At 43.6% G+C, this 22409-nt stretch overlaps 1 protein-coding gene across 8 annotated transcripts in view; it reads right to left on the minus strand.

Moving 5' to 3' along the window:
* The window catches only part of TEAD1 (TEA domain transcription factor 1), a 256610-nt gene that overhangs the window by 187252 nt on the left and 46949 nt on the right, over positions 1-22409 (minus strand). The window contains exon 1 of one of the 8 annotated variants that reach the window (XM_033119588.1): positions 4512-4632. The exons of the other annotated variants lie outside the window; for them this stretch is intronic. The gene's annotated coding sequence lies outside the window, so the exon portion shown is untranslated. Of the gene's footprint in view, positions 1-4511; positions 4633-22409 lie in introns of those variants that run through there. 8 annotated transcript variants of the gene reach the window in all.

The following is a 22409-nucleotide window of genomic DNA, read 5'->3' on the forward strand; positions in this document are numbered from 1 at the left end:
CCCTAAAGAGGGCTGTGCGGTCATCCCTACACCTAGCCTGGGGACTAGAATGCTTACGCTCACACGGAGACACACACATCTGCGAATGGCCAGTGTGGAAACAGTAGCGAATGCCCCCATGAACAAATGCACCAACTAACCAAAACTACATGACATTGTGTGTTCACAAACGTCCGCTGGTTCCCAGGGTTCACTGATACAACTGAGTCCCCACCCTTCATGCAAGAAACATAATCTGCCATTTAATGATGACACAGTGATGGAGCAAAACAGGTCTTACGCAAAGACAGATGTAAATTCAGGGGCCAATTAGAGAACCTGGCAGGAGTAGCACCGAAAGTTGGCCCATCGTCCTAGGCTTCTCCCATCGTTTCTGAGGCAACTCGTCACTAAGAATATCCACTCATGCCCTCACCTCTCAACTGTGTCCCCTCCACACCTCTCCACCCCACAACTCTGCTCCTCTCTTACAGGCAGAAGCTCACCTCTCTCTGAGCCGGGCTGTCACCTATGCTCCCACACACCCACTGCTGCCAACAACCTGGTTCTGCCAGGTTCCCAAGTTTGGATGTACATCGGGATGACATAGGTGACTTCTTAAAAAGAAAGATCCCACCTTGGATGCCAGAAAAACTGAATCAGCATCCTTAGGAGACATATTTTTAGCAAGACTCTCCCAGGCTTTTCCTAAAATGCAAATAGGACTTTTATCATACACTCATTTGAAATCTTTCGGCAGATCCCCATCCCCTCCAGGACCCTACTGCATAATAGGGTACCCAAGGCCCTAACTGCCTGATCCCAGCCTGCTTCTCAATGCCTGTCCAGTCCCTGACATTCCAGCCAGACAAGCAGTCCAAGGTGCCCAGACACAGCAGGCTGCCTGCTTCATGCCTTCAGCCACCTAGGTCAGATGCTTCTCTCCCCAGTAACTCCACCTAATGAATGTCTATGGTTCCTTTCAAAATGAAAGCAAAGCCACCTACCTCTCCTCCTGGAAGCCTTAGTCATTCCTCCGCTCAGAAAGTCATTTGTGTGTCCCCACGCACCTCAAACAAACTTCCAACACCATACTTGGTACACTTCATCATGATTTCTCTTAAGATACTGTCTTGGGGCCGGCCAGGTGGCTCAGGTGGTTGGAGCTCTGTGCTCCTAATGCCGAGGGCTGCCGGTTCGATTCCCACATGGGCCAGTGGGCTCTCAACCACAAGGTTGCCGGCTCAACTCCTGCAAGGGATGGTGGGCTGCACCCCCACAACTAACAACGGCAACTGGACCTGGAGCCGAACTGTGCCCTCCACGACTACAACTGAAAAGGACAACAACTTGAATTGGAAAAAATCCTGGAAATACACACTGTTCCCCAATAAAGTCCTGCCAATGAAGTCCTGTTCCCCTTCCCCAACAAAATCTTAAAAAAAAAAAAAAAAGATACTGTCTCCCAGCTAATCAGCAAGTTCCTTGACATTCCTACATTTAACATTTCTTAATAGCAGACAAGTTGTTAGAACTCAAACGATGTTTGCTAGCTGTTTTCCTTCATGGGTAAGCCTAGAGTTGCAGGGACCACGTTGTGCATCTGGAGAGCCTATATGGAAAAGCAGGTCAATACACGAGTATATAAAAAGTATGCAGGGTTTTGGAATCCCAAAGAGTTTGAATTTTGAGTTCTCCACTTATTAGCTGTGTCTCAGGATTTTCTTTTGTTTTTGTTTTTGTTTTTTTTCTGTGCAACATGGGAATTAATCATGTTACCTACCTGTTGCAAAAATTAAATGAGATGATGATCCATGTAAAAGTACAGTTTCTCAAAGTCCCGGGCAGTTATTATGTACACTACTTATCTGCACGCTTGTAGATTAGAAGGCATGTATACACACATGGATGTCTTAGCACTGTGCCTGGCACAGGTTCTCAAATAACTGTTAAACAAATGTATATAACTATAATTAATAATTACTGCTTATGTATCTGTCTTTCCTGCTATACTGCAAATTTTCAGAGGCAGGGACTCTGTCCCATTTATTTCTGTACCTCATCCCCACTCTGGCTCAATAAATTGTTCAATTCAGTTTAACATAAAATATTAATACAATTTGTATGACTATTAAGAAATTCATCCTTGTCTAAGGAATCACAAAGACAGCCTTAGGCACGCTCCAGAACAAATTAAAAAACCCACTGGCTTGGAAATCTTCCTCCTGTCTGCAAAACCCTAACTAGCGGGCCTCCAGGCTCAACATAAACTCTTCCGGCCACCACCTCAATGCAGGGCCTGTCGCCTCCTGAGGCACAATCTGAGGTCTTCCTCATGATACACAGCCCCTCCCCCGTCTGTGGCATCCCAGCCCTGCTGCTCCACCTGGGAGATAGGCAGGCAGCAGGAGCAGGAGCCTGCCTTTTCAGCTCACAGCCAGTTCACCCCCCAGGGGGTTCGGGGGCACAGTCAGGTTGATGTGTCAGGTTACCACAAAAATAACAGAGGACCTACACCAGGCAGGCCAGCAGGCCAAGTGCAGGAAGGAAGAGGTGAAAAATAAAGAAGCCCAGGAGAAGAAAAGACGTAGACATTTGAGTTTGAGAAACAGAGGAACTGGGTTTTAAGAAATGTACTTTAAATTAATAACTACACTCAACATCATTACTACACCCCCTATAATAACTCATTCCTTTAGATCCAGTCCAGAGCAGCTTATATTTATATTATACTTAACTTTGAATGTGCTTTAAAAAATGTTATTTTAGGGCAAGTGGGGGATGGGGTTTTTTTGGTAAGTTTGCTTATTTAATGCTCTCTATAAAAGTCAGATTTGGGTCAATGAAGGTTTTGACAAGTACTCCCATTCAACAAATTCCTGATATTACTCAGCTTTAATTTTTTCAAAACTAAATCCAAACATGACAGAGCTAATTAGGTCTGTTGAAGGAGGGGCAGACCTTTAAGAAAAAAGGCTAGTAAAGAGCATGTATGCATTTTTGTTTTCCTAAAATGTAATCAAAGTTCACTCCCATGCTGCCCTTTTGCAGGAACCCTGCTGGCTTGATGTGGTCTGACCCAACCTGGGCACTTCAAATAAAGTTAACTTCAATCACCGGAGCCAGTTAGCAGGTTACTGATTCTCCATCCCCTGTTCTTTCATCTGGGTTTACTCCATATACTATGTCCCTTTAATTCGCTTCTAGCAACTGTTTTATAAGAGGGTGGGTAAAGACCCAGTTACAAAAACCGATGCCATGCTTCGGCTGGGCAGGTAAACCCCAAAACCAGACCATACGCCTGGTGGATAAAGTTTCCCATCGTAATCCCTCAAGCGGCAGACTTGCTGGGAGCGCCCTGGCAGGGGAGGGCAGAGCTCACTCTAACAGGCGCAGGAGATTCATTCCCAGCCGGAAGGTGTTGAAAAGGACGAAGATTAAAAAAAAAAAATTCCAAACCAAAAAAATGGGTTCTCTACGTTATTTTAAAACACTTCATTCTGATAGGGAAAGGCTCCCCCCACTGTCACATTATTTTGTAGTTACTGATTTAGGTTTCCGTTTAAAAATCAGAACTATGAGTATTTGTGGTGCGGGGTGTCATGCGGGGTCTCTGCTCCCGCTCCCCACATAAGAACGCAGGACACGTGAGGCCAAAAAGGAACACCCACGGAGCCGTAGGTAGGGGAGTCATACCACTATATTCTCTCGCTGGCGGCTGGGTTGGAGACACAGGAAGCAGGAGCCACACTATTCGCAACCCTCACTGCTCCACTTGCAGGCTCAGCCCCATCTTCTTGCTAGCTCCCCCATTTTCTGCTAGCGCAGCCACAGCAGTTATATTAGTGGCCAGTGGCTCACTGGTTACAGCTGACGGCCAACTAGCCACAGCTGATGGCCATTTGATTACAGTCGACGGCCATTTACTACCTGAGCCAGCACCTTTCTATGTGAGGTTGAGAGCCTGGAAACTGCTTTTTGAGGCTCTGTCCCCACAGTATTTTAAGGTACACCAGAGTTCTGAACAGGACTCGATTGCAAATGCTCCAGAAAACGGGGGTGGGGGATGGGGTGGGGTTCAAAATGACAATTTTTATGGCAGCCAGAGCAGCAGCTGGTAGACATGCAGACAGGAAGATTCTGTGGGGTTTTTGTTTGTTGGTTGGTTTAATATTTAAGAAATAGCCCTCTCCCAATTAAATCAATAAAAACTTCAGAGAAAGAACTTAACTACCAGCAGAATTTGAATTCTGTACCTTTAAAAGAAAACCATATAAACAGTGAAATGAACGGCAGTTCCATTCTGGCCTTAAAAACAGCCCGAGTCTAGTTCCCGGAAGAGAGACTCTCATCCACCTCACTTCTCGTCCTGCGGTCAGAATTCACACAGTTCATGCAGGACACACCACACCGTGCAATTATCAATCAGCATTGCCATTGCTAAAAGATCTTTAAGAATCCTGATTTTTACCATAAAAGCTCTCATTATTATCCCAGTTCTCTTTGCTTGGTCAGTGTGCCTGGTCACTTACAGGAGGATGAGAAAAAACCGGAGACTCAGCTCATCTTTCCCCAGCCGTGTCTCCCAGGGAGCCGTTCGTGACTCCACAGCGCATTGCCACGCCACTGCGCTGGCTGCCCAGGTTTAAAATTAGCTGAGCCCTGGAGAGCCACCGGTAACCTTCTGACAAGGTTAGCCAGCAGAGCAGAGCCCAGCTCAGGGAGGGACATTAATAAGAAGCCAAGCGGAGCCTTTCAACAAGCCCATTAGGGCCTCTCGGAACCCCAGCCGTCTGGGAGCCTCGAGAGGCAGGCTCACCAGGCAGGTTCACCAGCACCAGGAGACTGAGCCAGGCTCGTATTTTTATCCCACCAAGTCAGCAGCTTCCTTCACAGGTGACAAACACAACCCCCGAATGTGTTTCTCCAAGTTTAAATTCTACATACTGGGCTGCTGATTATACAGTAATTTTTAAAAGTTTAAACTGGACTTTTAAAATACAATATTTCTGGAACACTTCTAATTATAAAGTTAATACTCATAGATGATCCTAAAAGTGGGGCATATAGAAAACCTACAGAGGAGAAAATAAACTTTCCCCCGAGTCCTTCAAACAGTAGTGAGTGTTAACAATGAATTTTGATATATTTTCTTGCACAAATGTATTCTTATTTCCTTTAGTTTTGGGTCCTTTTATTGCCCACCTAACATTTCACATTCAGCATTTTCCTGAGTCCTGAAATAGTCTTTGTATTTGTGATTTTTAAGAGGTAGAGTATTCTGTGTTGTGAATATACCGTTATTTGGCTACTTCCCCACCGTCCGACATTTAGATTTTGCCCAACTTTTCGCTAAGGGTGGGGCAAACACCCTTGTCATCATTTCCTAAGGACAGAGTCCTAGAGTCCAAGAGCAAGAAAAACGTGAAGTCACTCGTGCAGACTGGGGAACCCATGATGAACTGGGCCTGTCACATTTGAATAAAGAAAGGTGTCTCGGTGCTTTCCAAGCAGACACTCCTCAATTCGAATGTGACACTTTCCAAGCACCTACAGGGAGACCATCAGGCCCAGCACACAAAGGCCCCCCTGGCAGTGAGATAGAGGCATCGACCTCTGAACACCTGTCAAAGGTAACTCAGATGCTGTGCGCCCCCGTGCCCACGGCCTCCGCCAACACCTCACTGGTGCGGCCATACTGCTTGTTTACAATAGTGAACTACTTCCACACACGCTGGTGAAGAGTCAGCGGTCCAAGCCCGCTGAGTGCCCATCCCCACGGCTCCGCACTAGCCAACAAGGACAGGTAAGTGCTTGGCACACCTGGGGGCCTCCAGTGCTTTCCCCTGTGTCAACGTCTGTTCTGTTCGTTAATTATTTTAAAACCACCCTGTTCATAGATCTATAGCTCAAGACATGCTTTTTAAATTTTGTTAACCCTCCCCTCCAACCAGCTCTTCAGACATCACTGTTTAAAATCTTAACGATCATCACTTCAGCACTGTTTCTTAAATTCAGTAAACTCCCCCGTATTTTTTTTAAACTGAAAGTGGACAATGAACAGGAAGCACTTGCCGAGATCCTTAACAGGGGGCGTCTCCCACTAAGTTATTTTCCACAAAGCACAGGGAGGTGGATTAGGCAAAGATGAACGTCATCATCGTAAGAGTCATGGACTTCGTACTAAAAGCAGTGATAGCGGTTCCCCCAGGATAAGAGCTATCTGCTTCAATCCCATGAGACTTTGAGAACCCCTGAAATCATCAAGTGTATCCTTAAAAAGCTAAAGCAAAAATACTGAAATGCTAAAATCTAGGGAATAAGTAGGAGCGTAAAGTAGAGCCTATCCTGTGCCCAGACATCTATTACACTGACAAAAGCAATATCGGGGGGCCGGGCATATTGCTATGTACTTGGAGGCATGATCTCTACCTTAGCTCTCTTTGCTAAGCTAAACTATTTTCTGGGGGCGGGAACAGGTAACTAGAAAGTGGAACAGAGTTCTGTTTCCTCCAAATGTTTGTGTCCACGCTCTACTGGGGAAGCCAGGCTGGAACACAAGCCAGGAAAGGGAAGAAAGACAAACAAGGGGCCTGTCAAATCAGCCTTTGAAAACCAAGAAGGTGCTGCTAGCCTGGACCCATTGCTGTCCAGCTCAGCAGCTGGGACCAAGGGCCAGCTGGGATCAAGTGGAAGACAATGCCCACCCACATCTCTATTACAGAAGAATGCCCTTCCAATGCCAAGGCACCATGGGAGCTAAAGGATGAGCTGTGGCTTCTCTGCCAAATCAGCAAAATCCTAATTGATGGACATAAAAATATTTTTGGCTCATAAAATCAAATATAATGGCAAAAGTTTAAGAAAACACCTTGTAGGAGTAACTGGAAATAATATTCACAGCTAATATTTATTCGGCACTACTGTGTGTGAGGCACAGGGGTCAGGAATTTACTTTTATTATTTCTTTTAATCCTCATCACAACTGTATTGGAGATGTAATATTACTATATCCATTATTCACATAATGAAGAAAAAGAAGTTTAGAGACATTAAGACATTTGCCCACTTGTCAAATCAAATTCAAACCCGGATCCATCTCACTTTGAACCAAAGGTCTGTCTTTGTGAGATAGTGAACCTCTCATCACTGGAGGTAATTAAAGAGTAGCCGAGAGATTGCTTAACAGGGATGCTGTAGAAGGAACTGGAGTGGGGAGAAGGATTTCAGGGAAAGTCCACTCCAACCTCTGATCTATGACAGATGAAAACAAACTGCCTACTGTGCACTAGCTTTGCCCTCGGTGCTTATGGGACATGAGGAGTAGGAGAGACCATGTGAATGAAATGAACATGCTGGTGAAGCTGAGATAATGCACAGCCACTCTATTCTTCTGCTCATAAGAAAAGGCAGCTGAAAAGCAAAGCCACTGGAGCGTCCAGACTCTGGCCACCGTGATCCCAGCAGAGATGGCACATGGCAAGCACTAGTGCTTCCTGCTCCCTCTCCAGAAACACAGCGGCAAGGATGAAAGCCTCGCTACTGCAAGGCAGGGAAAGAGTTTTTGTCCTTCATTTTTCAAATTTCCTGCACCTGGATTTTTTTCCAACACAGAGCTAACATTTATGATAAATAAACTGTTCAAATTTATATTAGAAAATATCAAGAACACAATGAGAAAAGGAGAAGAATGGACAAGTCACACAAGAGAATAAGCATATGGTAATATGCATCTTCACTAGGAGGGGAAAAGAATGGGAAATGCAAGCAAGTTTAAGGTGTTATTTTAAACCTAATCAGCAACCCTTTAAGGACAATGAACGACCTCTGTAGTGAATATGACGCAGGGAATATGCTAGTGGTGTTATGGATGTGAAGAACCAAACGCTTAGACTTTTTAGGAGCCTCAAACGGGTTAGATCCTTTGACCTAGGAATCCTCAAACCACAAATTTATCAAAAAGAAAATTCCATGGAAGAAAAACAGTCGGAGCAACAAAAGGTATACATTACAGAATCACCTATAATACTATGAATAGCAGAATGACCAGGAAAATCACAGTACATGAATGCAAAGGAAAACGGTGCATCCATTCACAATAAAAATTTAAAAGAACAGACTGAAACAGAACAGAAAACATGTCTCAAAGAGTATCAATTTAAAAAAGCAAAACACGGTGGCTCAGGCGGTTAGAGCTCCATGCTCCTAACTCCAAAGGCTGCCGGTTCGATTCCCACATGGGCCAGTGGGCTCTCAACCACAAGGCTGCCAGTTCGATTCCTCAACTCCCTCAAGGGATGGTGGGCTCCGCCCCCTGCAACTAAGATTGAACCCCTGCAACTAAGATTGAACATGGCACCTTGAGCTGAGCTGCCACTGAGCTCCCAGATGGCTCAGTTGGTTGGAGCGCATCCTCTCAACCACAAGGTTGCTGGTTCGACTCCTGCAAGGGATGGTGGGCTGTGCCCCCTGCAACTAGCAACAGCAACTGGACCTGGAGCTGAGTTGCGCCCTCCACAACTGAGATTGAAAGGACAACAACTTGACTTGGAAAAAAAAGAGTCCTGGAAGTACACACTGTTCCCCAATAAAGTCCTGTTCCCCTTCCCCAATAAAATCTTTAAAAAAAACACACAAAAAAACAAAACTAAAAATGAAATTAAAAAAAAGCAAACACAACATTCTGTGTATATATTATAAAATATTGATATGCATATATGCATAAAATATGTATATATAAAAATTGTGTATATATGTATGTGTATGTATGTAATTACAACTTTAGTTTTATGCATGTATCTACAGAAATAAAGTGAAAATAAAAGGAAATATGTAGTTGGCTGTTAGGAGGGTAACATACAGGGTTTTTTGTCTTATACTTTTTTAATGTTCTATTTAAGAAATGATTCCAAAAATGTTTTAAAGAAAGTTTACGTAAACATCAGATACAAGTTGAGGTATTCCATTGAGTACTTGAATACAAAAAGAAAGCTTAGAGGTCAGATATCCATAGATATTTGAATCCGCTTTATCACCAGGATCCATGCACACAGCACAGATTGTAGCCTATTCTAGACCTAAGGATTTGATGTCTCCATAAACACTACGGCAGCAGCAATAGTAGCTAATACTTAGTGTTTCTATTCTGTCCTGGCCCTCTTCTAAGCACTTTATATGTGATTCATTTCATCCTCATAACAACCCTATGAGAAAAGGAGAAATGAAGATACTAAGACACAGACAGTGCCCCACACAGAACATTAAGTGCCCCACATAACTCCAATGGGTGGCAAAGCCAGGATCTGAACGCAGACAGTCTATTTAACTACAAACTAAACTGCCTGTTCGCTAGACACGTCTCCTGGCTGCTGCTGCGCTGTTCCTCTTTTTTGAAATGCCTTTCCTCCCCTCAGTCACCTAAGAAGCACCCCGACATACTTCAGAGGCCAATTCAATGGCTACCTCTTGAGCAAAACCTTCCTGTTTCTCCCAGGAAGCATCTGTTTTGTTTCTTCTTAAGTCTCACAGAACTGAAAACATACAACTACTGTTTCATTGATCTTGTTTAGTAATCATCTGAGTCTCACAGACCACAGGTTTGGGGTGGGGAGGAGATGGAGGTAGTCTTTGTATCTCCGGTGACTAGCCCGGTGTCTGGCAGGGAACATGTAATCAATAAGGGAGGGAGCGAGGGATGGACACCGGCATGAATGACTTCAGGAAAGAAACCAGAGACACTAATGTTTTGGTTGGTGAGTATTTCACACATGCTTGGGGATAAAATAAAATGGGACATTGATGAGTTTTCAGCCTTAAAAAAGGGAATTCTGACCCATGCTACAATACGGATGAACCCTGAAGTCATTATGCTAAGTGAAATCACTCACAAAAAGACAAATGACGATCTAATTCCACTTATATGAGATCCCTAGAGTAGTCAAACTCATCGAGACAAAGAGTAGAATGGTGGTTGCCTGGAGCTGGGGGGAGAAAGGAACGGGAAGTTACTGTTTAACGGGCACAGAGTTTCAAGTTTTCAAGATGAAAACAGTTCTGGAGGTGGATAGAGGTAACGGTACCAAAACAGTGCGACTGCACTTAACGCCCCTGAACTAACTATACACTTAAAATGGTTCAGATGGTAAATTTATGTACGTACATTTTTACCACTATTAAAGTTGTAAATAGATGGATAAAGTGGGACCTAAAAGCAATCAGACCAATTCAAAGTCTATACTTCTAGTGAAACCCACATGTAGCTCTCCGTGCTGGAGCACTCACCCCCCCACAGACGCTTCACACATAGATGTCGCCTGCATCTTTCCACTTTTCCCCCTCTCCTCCAGGGAGCCTTCCCGGATACCCAAGTCCTGCCTGGCGACGGGGGAGGGGAGGGAACCTGCAGCTTGCTCCCGCAGCATCACGCATTGTCCCAGAAACACGTCTGTCTCCCCAGTGTCAAGCTCCATGAAGGCAGCACCCTTATCTTACTTGGGTGTGTCCTCAGGGCCAGGCCTTCACACACATCCCCTTCAGTAAGTACTGAATTAATTAACTAAGTGCCAGAAAAAGGAGGGGCTAGAATACTATTGCGTTTTTCAGAGCTTGCATGCAGGGTTGTCTTCAGGGGTGGTTAACAAGGCAAGTTAACACAGAAAACCCTACGATTTTCTAACCTGAAACTGAAAGGGAAAGGATCCAACCGCAGAAGATTCCCAGACAGGTTCCCGCTGCTGCCACTTCTATTAGAAAAAGGGGATTTGTGAGCAAGGTGATTTCCACAATCTACACCCCACCAGCGTTAAAGCTCTAGGCCCATCTTCTGATACTCCAGGCTGAGACTCAGGCGCCAGGCTCGGTGCAGGAGCTTAGACACATCATCGCTTCAAATTTTCTTGAGATCAAGGGAGTATTTTCTTCTTTGCAGGAACAAAAGTTAAAGTTGCAAGTTTGATCGATTTGTCCAGCACCTATTCTTTGGGCTAAAATTAGAGAACATTCTTTAAGGCTGTTGAATCTTTATCGATACTGAGGGGTCAGCTCAGAAGTCAGGGACACTAATTGCTGTTCTTTGCCTAGCCCGTTTTCCATTTTTTAAAGCTGCTGGTACATGTACAGCATTTCTTCTTGTGCTTGTTTCATATAAATTAGTTAATTACCCCCCAAAACTTCTGCTATACACACCTCCAAGTCTACTCCTGGTGTAGGTTTCACATAGGAGAACAAATTGATGCGTTTGCTATTCTGCTATCCCTTCCCCCCCAACCCCCCAGTTACTGAACAAACTATAAGAGTGATTCTAAGAGGCAAGCAAAGGCTAGGCTCATCCATACTTGAACCCGACAGTGCAGCAAGCTACCAGAGTATACAGCACCCCAGCTGAAAGCACAGATGACTTCTAGCATGACTTAAGTTTAGCTGCAGGGGAAACCCAACGTGGAACATTCACACACTTGAGTTACTCACAGCTCCAAACAGGTAATGCTGAAATGACACTGTAAATGGGAGATGCACCTGCTCGTGAGATGTCTGGGCCCCCTCAGGACACAAGGAAAGTCTTTGCACGACCCTTAGGTTTTAATTCTCACCCATTCACAAAGAAATATCACACGTAAAGGATGTTTAAGGATCTGAGATGGGAAGATGAAACTCAGGACTTTTTGAAATGTAGACAATGATTACTTGTTTTTTGTGGGGTTTTTTTGCTTAGTCATTCATTTATTTAATCAAACCATCTGTATTATGTGAATTGCAAAGGCAGAGATGTGTCAACTCATAATCTGACTCTGAAGAGCTTAGGGAGCTGAAAAAGGACTTGTAAGTAGCTTTTAAATGTAAGTTTCTAGTTCTATGCCATTCAGCTGTCTACCAGAACAAGTAGATTTCTGGGTTCTATCTATCTGTCTGTCTGTCTGTCTGTCTGTCTGTCTATCTATCTATCTATCTATCTATCTATCTATCTATCTATCTGTCTTCATAGATATATAGATCTGTATATCTGTATCTATATCTATATTTATGTACTGACAGCATTTTTGCACCTAAAGAAGCAGACTATTTCTGACAGAACAATAAAATGGTGATTATACATTTATCTATTTTATTTTTTTAAAGATTTTTATTGAAATATAGCTAATATACATTATATTAGCTATACAATATTAGCTATACAATATTATATTAGCTCAAGATGTACATCACAGTTATTCAACATTTATATACCTAAAGAAGTGATCACCACAAGTCCAGCAAACATCTGACACCATTTTTACACTATCACAATATTACTGACTATATTCTCTATGCCATACATTACATCCCCATGATTTATTTGTTTTATTCCTGGAAATTTGAATCTGATTCCCCTTCACCTTTTTTCCCCTTTTAAAATTTTTCGATTACAATTGACATTCAATATTATTTTATATTAATTTCAGGTGTACAGCATAGTGGTTATACATTTATATAATTTAAGAAGTGGTCCCCCTGACTATCCTAGTACCCACCTGGCAATACATACAATTATTACCACATTGACTATATTCCCTATGCTTTACTTTACATCCACATGACTATCTTGTAACTATCACTTTGTACTTCTTCATCTTTCCCCCTTTTCACCCACCACCTCAAGCCCCCTCCCGCCTGGCAACTATGAAAATGTTCTCTGGATCTGTGAGTTTGTTTCTGTTTGTTTCTTTCGTTCTTTAGATTCCACATATAGGCAAAATCACATTGCATCTGTCTTTCACTGTCTGATATACTCCACTCAGCACAACACCCTCCAGGTCCACCCATGCTGCCATAGATGGCAAGAACCCATTCCCTTCCCTGGCTCAGCAATATTCCACTGTATATATATATGTCCCACCTCCTCTTTATCCATTCTTCCATCGACACACATCCAGTCTGCCTCCACTTCTTGCCCATGTAAGCAATGCTGCAATTAACATATATCCCCTCGAAGTAGTACTGGGTTTCTTCAGATAAATACCCAGAAGTGGAATTACTCGGTCCTTCTTTGTCTCTTGTTATAGCCTTTCTTTTAAAGTCTATTTTGTCTGGTATAAGTACTGCTACACCAGCATTATTTTTTTTTTTCCATTTTCATGAAATACTTTTTCCATCTCTTTACTTCCAATCTACCTGTGTCTTTTGATCTAAAGTCAGTCTTTTGTAGGGAGCACATGTAAGGAGGGTCTTGTTTACTTATCCATTCAGCCACCCTATCTTTTGATTGGAGCATTTAATCCATTTACATTTAAAATAATTGTTGACAAATACGTAGTTGTTGCCATTTTATTATTTATATTTTAATCTTTTTTTTTTTTTTTCCTTCTTAAAGAAGTCCCTCTAAGATTCCTTGTAATACTAGTTTGGTGGTGATGAACTTCTTTAATTTTTTCTTGTCTGGGAAGTTCTTTATTTGTTCTTCAATTCTAAATGATAGCTTTGCTGGGTAATCTTGGTTGTAGGTCCTTGTTTTTCATCACTTTGAATATTTCCTGCAAATCCCTTCTGGCCTGCAAAGTTTCTGTTGAGAAATCAGCTGGCAGTTTTATGGGAGCTCCCGTGTATGTAACTAACTGTTTTTCTCTTGCTGCTTTTAAGATTCTGTCTTTATCTTTAATCTTTGGCATTTTAATTATAATGTGTCTTGGTGTGGGCGTCTTTGGGTTCATTTTGTTTGGGACTCTGTGTTTCTGGACTTGTATGTCTGTTTCCTTCACCAGATTAGGGACGTTTTCAGTCATTATTTCTTCAAATAGGTTTTCAATTCCTCGCTCTCTCTCTTCTCCTTCTGGTACCGCTATGATGCAAATGCTGGTATGCTTGACGTTACCCCAGAGGCCCCTTAAACTATTATCATTTTTTTTTGGATTCTTTTTGCTGTTCTGACAGGGTGTTTTCTGCTATGTTAACTTCTAAATCACTGATTCGATCCTCTGCTTCATCTAATCTACTGTGGATTCTCTCTAATGTATTCTTCATTTCAGTTATTGTATTCTTTATTTCTGACTGGTTCTCTTTTATGTTTTCTATCTCCATTTTCATGTTCCCTATCTCTTTGTTGAAATTCTCCCTGAGACCATTGAGCATCATTGTAACCAGTGTTTGGAATTCTGTGTCTGGTAGGTTGTTTGTCTCCATTTTGTTTAGTTCTTTTTCTGGAGCTTTATTGTTCTTTTATTTGGGAAATGTCTCTTTGCCTCCCTATTTTGGCTGCCTCCCTGTGTTTGTTTCTATGTATTAGGTAGGGCTGCCATGTCTCCCTGTCATGGTAGAGTGGCCTTATGTGGTAGTGTGCTGTGGAGCTCAGTGGCACAGTCTTCCTGATCACCTGAGTCAGGTGTTCCAGGTGTGTCCCTTGTGTGGGTTGTGTTTGCCCTCCTAGTTTAGTTGAGCCTTGGTTGCTATCTGCACATCAATGGGAGGGATTGACCCTCGGGCTAATTGGTTGTGAGGATTGGCCATGACTACAGTGGAGGTGCTATTGTGTATGGGCTGACCTGTGGAGCAGGATTTGCTTTAGCAGGGCTCTGGTGCCTGCCTAGTCTGTCCTCTGGGTGTGTCGTCCTTGGGGGTGGCTGGGTGATGCTCTGGCTCAGTCCGAAGCTGGCCACTGGGTGTGCCAGCCCCAAGGCCTACCAGGAAGGGCCCTGCTTCAGGCCAAGTTCAGCTACAGCTTGTACCCTGCCCAGCGCCACATGGCATGAGCCACAAAGCAATCTGCAGATTGGTGACACCTGCAATGAGCTTGGAGGGGCCTCAAGAGGCGAAACCACAACCTGAGGCTGGCTGTCGCTAATGTAGGGCTTGGGGCTGCTCCACAAGAGGTATGAGACAGGCCAATGCCAGATGCTGCTTTTTGAAGTTTTGTGAACCTTTGAGAAATTTCAGGAAAGTCCGCAGCATGAGCCAAAACAGGCCATTTGTATGGAAAAGCCACTGGTGGCCCCACAAGTTGCGTGGAGTGGGGTCTCAGGGAATCACCAGGGCAAGGCGAACAAAGGGTGTCAGTGAGGTCGATGGAGGCTCAGATATGGAGGCACAGGCATGGAGGAGGGAGGGCTCAATTCAACAAAGAACCAATGGATCCTGCCAGCACTTCTGTCTACCGTGTTTCCCCAAAAATGAGACCTGATCTTATAGTAAAATAAGACTGGGTCTTATATTAATTTTTGCTCCAAAAGACGCATTAGAGCTGATTGTCTGGTTAGGTCTTATTTTCGGGGAAACACAGTAGGAGAAAGCTGCCCCTCCAACACTCGCTCTGCAGCCAGACAACTTAGTTCCTCCCCCTAAGTCCCTGGTGCCTTTCGAGCTGCTGCCCCAGTGTTGGAGCTCAGAGCAAGTGATTCCATCAGTGAGTAAGCCCATGCGCAGGCCCTTTAAGAGGAACACCTAGGAATCCAGTCACCCTCCATCTCTCTCAGCCATGATCTCTGCGGGTTTTCATAGGCAGAAGGTATGGGGACTTGGCTCCCCAGCACTCCAACCCTTGGCTGGGGAGCCTGGTGTGGGGCTAGGACCCCTCACTCCTCTGGGGAGGACCTTAAGAAGTGTGATATCCCTCCTGATTTTTAATGGTCATACACAAGTGTGGGACCAGCCAATTCCGTGTTTCTGTCCCTCCTAACAATCTTGAGGTGGCTTCTTCTGTATGTGTTCATGAGAAGAGGCCAGCAGAGCATTTACCTAATCCGCCATCTTGACCAAGAATTCTGTCCAACTGTTTTAAAAGGCACTTTTCAAAAGTTGATGGTATAAAGGAATTATAAGTAAAATTTTAAAAGAAAACATATTTCCATGAATAACAATTGATTTAAAAGAGAAGCAAGGCCCATTTTTCTATCTCAAAGAAACAAGCTTTTTTCCCCCTGTTTTACCTATGATATTTCTTTGTGAATGGATAGAATAAAAAAGTAAGGTTCTAGCTAGAACCCATTACATTCCATATGACCATCAATTTGATAAAAATTCTAAATGTAATTAATATGTTCAAGCACCATTCAATAAGCTTTGAGGATTATACCTGCCTCTGAAACTTGGAATACAACAGTGAATATTTATACACAGATTTATAGAGAGGTTTAAGAATAATCATTGATAAATTGTACCTTCAAAGGAAGAGAGGTGATCACTTCTATCCCACTTTACAACAATAACTATTTGAGTTCAACAAAATATAAAAAATTTTAAATACGAATAATATTTCTAATTCCATCTCCTTCTTTAAAATGAATTCATTTTTGTTTTAAGATACATTACTACCATGCAAACCTGTCTTTCCTGAGTACTTTGTTTTAGGTGGAGCAATGGCAAAAGTAGGGAAAAAAAAGGTGGAAAAAAAATAAAGCTCTTTGGTCTTAATAGGCTGGTAAACATGTTCACGTATTCCAGTAAAAGGGAATAATAAACGAGAGAAAGAAAAAAGGATGCATTTGGAATTCCAGGGCATTATGTACTGATTCACTGAAAGGAATCTGAGAGGCAAACTCTTTGCCAGAGTAAACAATTGTCACAATCATATTAACATTTTAAAGGATACTTCTGTTCACAATTCACATATACTGATGGAGTGCGTGAGGGGCTGCCTTGTTCACTTCTCTAGATTTCTAGGTAAAGTATGGCCTACAAAGTGCTACTTTGTGGGGCTTCTTCCCCTTAGTAGGGTTGACTAAGATAGAGAGGTGGTAGGTACCTTGACTATTCGCAGTTTAATTGGGTGTCATATAGCACATAAAAGCATTCATTCAATCGCCTTAAACAGGCATGCAGCCAACTTCAGGTCAGACTCTGTGCTGGAGAGATAAAGATGAGTAACAAATATGCTCCTCCCTCAAAGATCTCACAGTCCAATGAAAGGCTGATACATCAACACATAAAAGGAATGTAACCCAGTACCTGCACTGATAGAAAGATGTGCTGAGAATACAGGGATCATAGTGGTGATGGGGCCAGAGGATGCATGACTAATGGTCTCTATATGTCTGCTTTGGTCACAGATGTGACGCCAGAATCAGAACCGTGCATAGCACATAGTAAGTGCTCAAAAAATATGGTTAGGAGGCAGGGATGGAAGGGCGGGCAGAAATGTGCCAAGAGACCTGGAGTTTGGTAGGAAGCCTGGCTCTGACGTAGAGGCTTGGGTTTGAATGCCCACTCCACCACTTTGTAGCTGTGTCCCAGGGCAATGCATTTAATGCTGCCATGCCTCAGTGTCCTCATATGCCCCCTGCTAGGGTAGTGATGACATAACATACACGGAAATGCTTCAGCTCTACCCACTGCTACCTTTTGTCTGGGGCAGGGACCAAGAATGACACAGAACCACCACAGTAGGAGAAGACTTCCCCCGCCCCTCTTCTTCTTCCTCTTTCTTTTCTAATCTTTCCTGCAGTGGCCCCTCTCCCCACTGCTAGCTCAGACAAGACTAGGAGTGAATGAACCAAGAAAGAATTGGGAGGGAGAGAGAAAGACAATCCTCTGGCTACCTATAGGGAAAGGAGAAGATGGCCATCCTTTGGAATGGTGCTGGCAGTAGTTCTAAACGGGAGTTAAAAAAAAAAAAAAAGGAATTGCTGAGTTAGACACCTAAAAGGTTCCAACTTCTGCTGGATATACTGCTTTTCTGGACTGCCTTGGATTCTAACAATTAGCTGGAATTATTTTTTCCCCATCTTCCTGCATGAATTTCCCTTACTAAATTAAAATAATTGCAGCACGTTAACACTTGATCAACACAAAAGACGAAATCAAGCTTTAATATAATCTTAGATATTACATTTTCTGTAAAAACAATATATGGGTTTGTGTTTGTGTATTTGTTTATCTAGTTGTGAATGCATGTGTGTGTGTGTACATTCACACACATACGTGTGTCATCTGACTAGGTAAGGACCTATATAGAAATATGAACTAGCCTTCTCATAGTTAAGGGAAGTGTGACAAGACCCCACCATGTACATGCAGGAGGGCAGGAGTGGTAAGCTCTGTCTACCTCAGAAACCTGCAAGCTCACCGCTACACAAATGACTAAGTTCCCACCCAATGAAGAAGCCCTGAAATTCCCAAGACGACGACCACGGCGGTAGGGCTTGAGGTGCTGGAACGCGCTGAGACTGGACCCAGCCCCAAAGGAGCCTCTGTCCCTTTCTGAAGAAAAGCTCCCCTCTTCATGAACAAGGGCCTCTGCCCTAAGCAGGAGGGTTAACTCTGTTGGCGGGTGGGGGCCAGGGTCCCCAGCGCTGCCTGGGAAATACCACAGCCACACCAGGGGAGCCGGAACACTCAGACTCCTGCCCCTTAACTCTCTGGGGCTAAGAAATGCTGCGAAGTTCACTATCATTCAACTCAACAGGCCTTTACTTAGAAGGGGCTGTGTCCAAAGCCCAGGGCTGAGAGCTTACTTCTCCTCATAGCCCTGTCTTATGAGTGTTTTACAACAACCCAAAAAAGGTAAGCAGGGTGTGGTTACTCTCATTTCACGGGTGAGGGGTCTGAGACTCAGAAATGCTGATGGGGCCTAAAGCAGGCCCCTCAGTGGGTAAACGAAGGAGCCATCACACTGCCTTCACACCATGAATCTGGCTGAGAGTACTGGCCCAGGGAGAAGAATCTGAGCTCCCAGGTTCTGATTTCAGTTCAGCCTCTGATCTAAGGTTAGTATCAATCATGAGTAGGTATTAACTTTGTGAGCCTGGAGCTCAATGAATAAATAAAGAAAAAAGAGGGCAACTTTTGGTCTGCATCTCACAGAACAGAGTCAGATAAGACCCCGCTATGTAATCATTATTTAACACAATTCTCAAAACAGTGGATGTGTGGTTTTTCTGTCATCAGCTCTCCTAGCAAACATTTCCACTGCCATCCCTCTTGTCCCTAACTTAGGTTTTCACTGCCGTGGGCATTCACCCACTGTCCCCACGGAATCCTTCCACTGCCTGCCTTTCTTTCTGCAAGACATCAGATTCATCTCAACAATTAGCTCAAGCCCAAATGGTCAAACCCTGAGCAACCTCAGAAGAGTGTCTGAACTGATCTTTACTCACTTGTCTGTTACTCAGTTTTTTTGTCTCTTCAACCTCACTGTTATCTCCTCACCCCAAGACTCAGCCTAGACTTCTCTACATTCTTCGTCACTGTGATACCACGCCCACCCCCACGCCTTCATGCACAGAGTTAAGTCAAAACAAATATGCACAGGGCAGCATTTTCTGGGTACCCGCTAGGTCAGGTGTAATAAAATGGAAGTGGGGATGAGGTTGTTAAAGAGAAATCATAGGCTATGGTCTCGTCCCCAAGGAACTCACAATCCAGTGAGGACGACCGAGATGTAAATGGCTGCTGGGATTTGCTGAATCATTTGACACTGGAATTTGCCAGTGACTGGGAGTTGGAAGGGACAGTGGCTATGAAGGATGACAGAGTCTGCTCCTGATACTATCTCAAAGGATATGATGACCAGCTGACTTTAACAAGGTGGAAATTTAATAAGGATAAATGTCAAGTCATGCACTTAGGTCCAAAAAGAGAAAAAAAAATCAACTCACAAGTATACGGCAGAGGCGATCACATGAGAAAGTCTTAAGGGATTGGGTTGCCCACAAGCTCAATGACTCAGTGTGACCAGGCTGCTGTAAAAGCTAGTGCACTCTTAGGCTGCCCTGCTTAGAAACGCTACATTCAGACTAAGGAAGGTGAGACCGTCAAGCTGGATCCCAGAGACTATAGAGGGACGAATGGTCAAAAGTGAGCCTATTTAAGGCAGCAGACAGAAGTGGGAAGCCACATCCTAAGAGGAATGAGAATACGCGGCTGGAGAACGAATAACTTACAGGGCTATGAGAATCATCCTCAAACTAGTCCTGGGCTTCACGGTTCGATTCCCAGGCATAGAGAACAGAAACGCAGTTTACCTAAACGATAAAGGCACTGAGATGAACCTACAAGAATATTTATTACAGCATGGTTTAGAATTGCCCAAAAATGAGAGGAAACAGGCAAGATATTAAACAGGAGAGAATAAACTACATATCATACTATGAAATATGTTACCAACTGCGGTGTCAAATATTTACTGAAATGAGCAGATACTACATTCTATTCACAAGAAAATGAAATTACAAAATATTATAAACAAACAGTATATTTTGCAAAAATGATAATACACACATCAAAAACTGCACTGAAAACGGTCTGGAAGATGTGTGAAGGTAGCAGCTGTCTACGAGTGCTGCAATTATTAAGAGTCGTTTTCCTTTTGGCTTCTCTGTATTTTGTTTCCCTGTATCTTTTTAACGTTTCATAATGGACATTTATTGCAAATCTGGTAAGAAAAATTTTAGATTTTTTCAAAAGAAAAAACCTAAATGGGCTACCAGCATATGAAAACAGGTTTGTGTCGTATGGCTCCAGCTGGAGAGGAGGGATTAATGGGTAGATTCTAGTAGGCCCTACCTGAGCTCAATATAAGAGAATGGTCTGTCGGTGAAATAAAAAGCCCTTGGTTATAGTGAACTTCCCATGGAAAGAACTGTCTGTAGGACACATTAACACTGTTTGGGAACGCAATGTGGGAGACGCCTCATGGAGTTCGGGGTTAGCATCTCCTAACTGACCGTCAAGGTCCCCTCTAATCTACATACAGCAAGTCCTCGCATAATGTCATTTCATTATAATGCTGAGGAGACGCCCTAGAACTTATCTCCTGTGTATGTCTATTAGCCTATGGTAAAACTGCTCTCACTATATGTCATTTTGCTTGAAGTTACAGAACCTTTCGATAACGTTAAGTGAGGGCTTACTGTCCTCCAATTCCTTCAACACTGCTTGAGCCATCTGTGCTCCAGAATCCAGAATGCCTCTATTTCTCTCGTGTGAGCTCAAATCCTCAATTAAGCTCATGGGATCTGCCTCTCTGCTCTCTCACCAAATCTGGGCCAAATGGAATACAGTTAAAAAAAACATTCAACAGGGAATCAAAAGGTTCAGATCCCAGAGGTGCCACCAGAAAGAACATGGCTTTAGACAAGTCAGTTAGTCTCTAGGAGCCTCAGTTTCTGCATCTGTAAAATGGCAATAAAATGTATACAACCTCAAAAGGCTTTCCTGACAATTCAAGGTAAAGTGCTTTGCATGAGTGCTTTGTAAACAAAGAGCTATACAAGCAAGAAACGATATATCCTGTTGTGAGAGCATTACACAGAAGCTGGATGGCCAACTCTTAGGGCAGCTATAGGGATCCCACTGAATTGAAACCTGACACAACTTTAATTCCAAGAGCCACTGATTCTATACTGGGGCTCAAGCACCACCTCCCTCAGCTTTCCCCGGACCACTACTCATCCCTTACCATATACTGGTGAAGTTTCCTCCAGCTCCTGAGGATGAGTCTTGCCTTTTCACTATGAATACATGTTTTTCTGAGACTAGGACCAAGGCTTCCGTCTATATCCACAATCGCTAGTGCTGCTGGGAACTCATTAAAGACTTATTGATGATCTCACTGAACCTTAACACAGCCCTGCTATAGTGCAGCCTACGGACCAGTATTATTGGCATAAATGCAGATTCTTTGGCTCCACGGAATCAGAATCTGCATCCCCCGTGATCCGTGTGCTCACCACGTGATCGTGTGGCTGGTCGGCAGACAAACTGGCCATTCACCCCTTCAACAACTATATGTTATGGCCCGACATTGTGCCGGGAGCTTTCTAGGGCCGAGTCCTGTTCTAGCCAGGTGTCATTAAAAGGTAAGTCTCCTCTAATATTAGAGAGAATCGTCCATGACAGCTGCCTGCGCGCAGAAGTCAGCTAAAAACAGTGGAAGAATCTCTTCCAACCCTGGGCCAGCTCCTCAAATGCTTTGCAGGTGTCAGAGTGGATATCTCTTCACAAACCCTCAAGAAATCACCCAGACAGTAGCCACCGCTCAGTGGTTTGGGCAGAGCCCCTTTATATTTCTGCAGGTGCTACATTCCAAAAATATTTCTGCTTATAAAGCATGGTAGGAATTCTACACTTAGAGAAGAAAAGAGGTTAAAGAAGGGCCTTATTTTTCCCTGGGGAGAGAAGAGACTAAAACCTCTCATGGAGAGGTTTACATTTTAAAAATGTATTTATTTTATCAACCACATGCTTGCAAGTCAAACATCCTCTCTAAGACGTTTTGCAGACAGAGATATTCTGGGAACACACTAGAAGCAGCTTATTTACTGCCACTATTACAAGACTAGCCCGAAGGGATGAATATCAGATGCTATCTCCTGCTGAAATGACTTTACTGTCTGTCTGCCTGGCACCTCAAGGCCAGGTCACAGCTACTTCCAGTCCCTCAAATACCCCCTACTGGGCCCCACCCAACTGCCTCTACCCTACTGGTCCTCTGAGAGCCTTCCAACTAGCCCAGGTCACTCCTGATGGGG

Source organism: Rhinolophus ferrumequinum, chromosome 11 (genome assembly GCF_004115265.2).
Source record: "Rhinolophus ferrumequinum isolate MPI-CBG mRhiFer1 chromosome 11, mRhiFer1_v1.p, whole genome shotgun sequence".
Lineage (NCBI taxonomy): Eukaryota > Metazoa > Chordata > Mammalia > Chiroptera > Rhinolophidae > Rhinolophus > Rhinolophus ferrumequinum.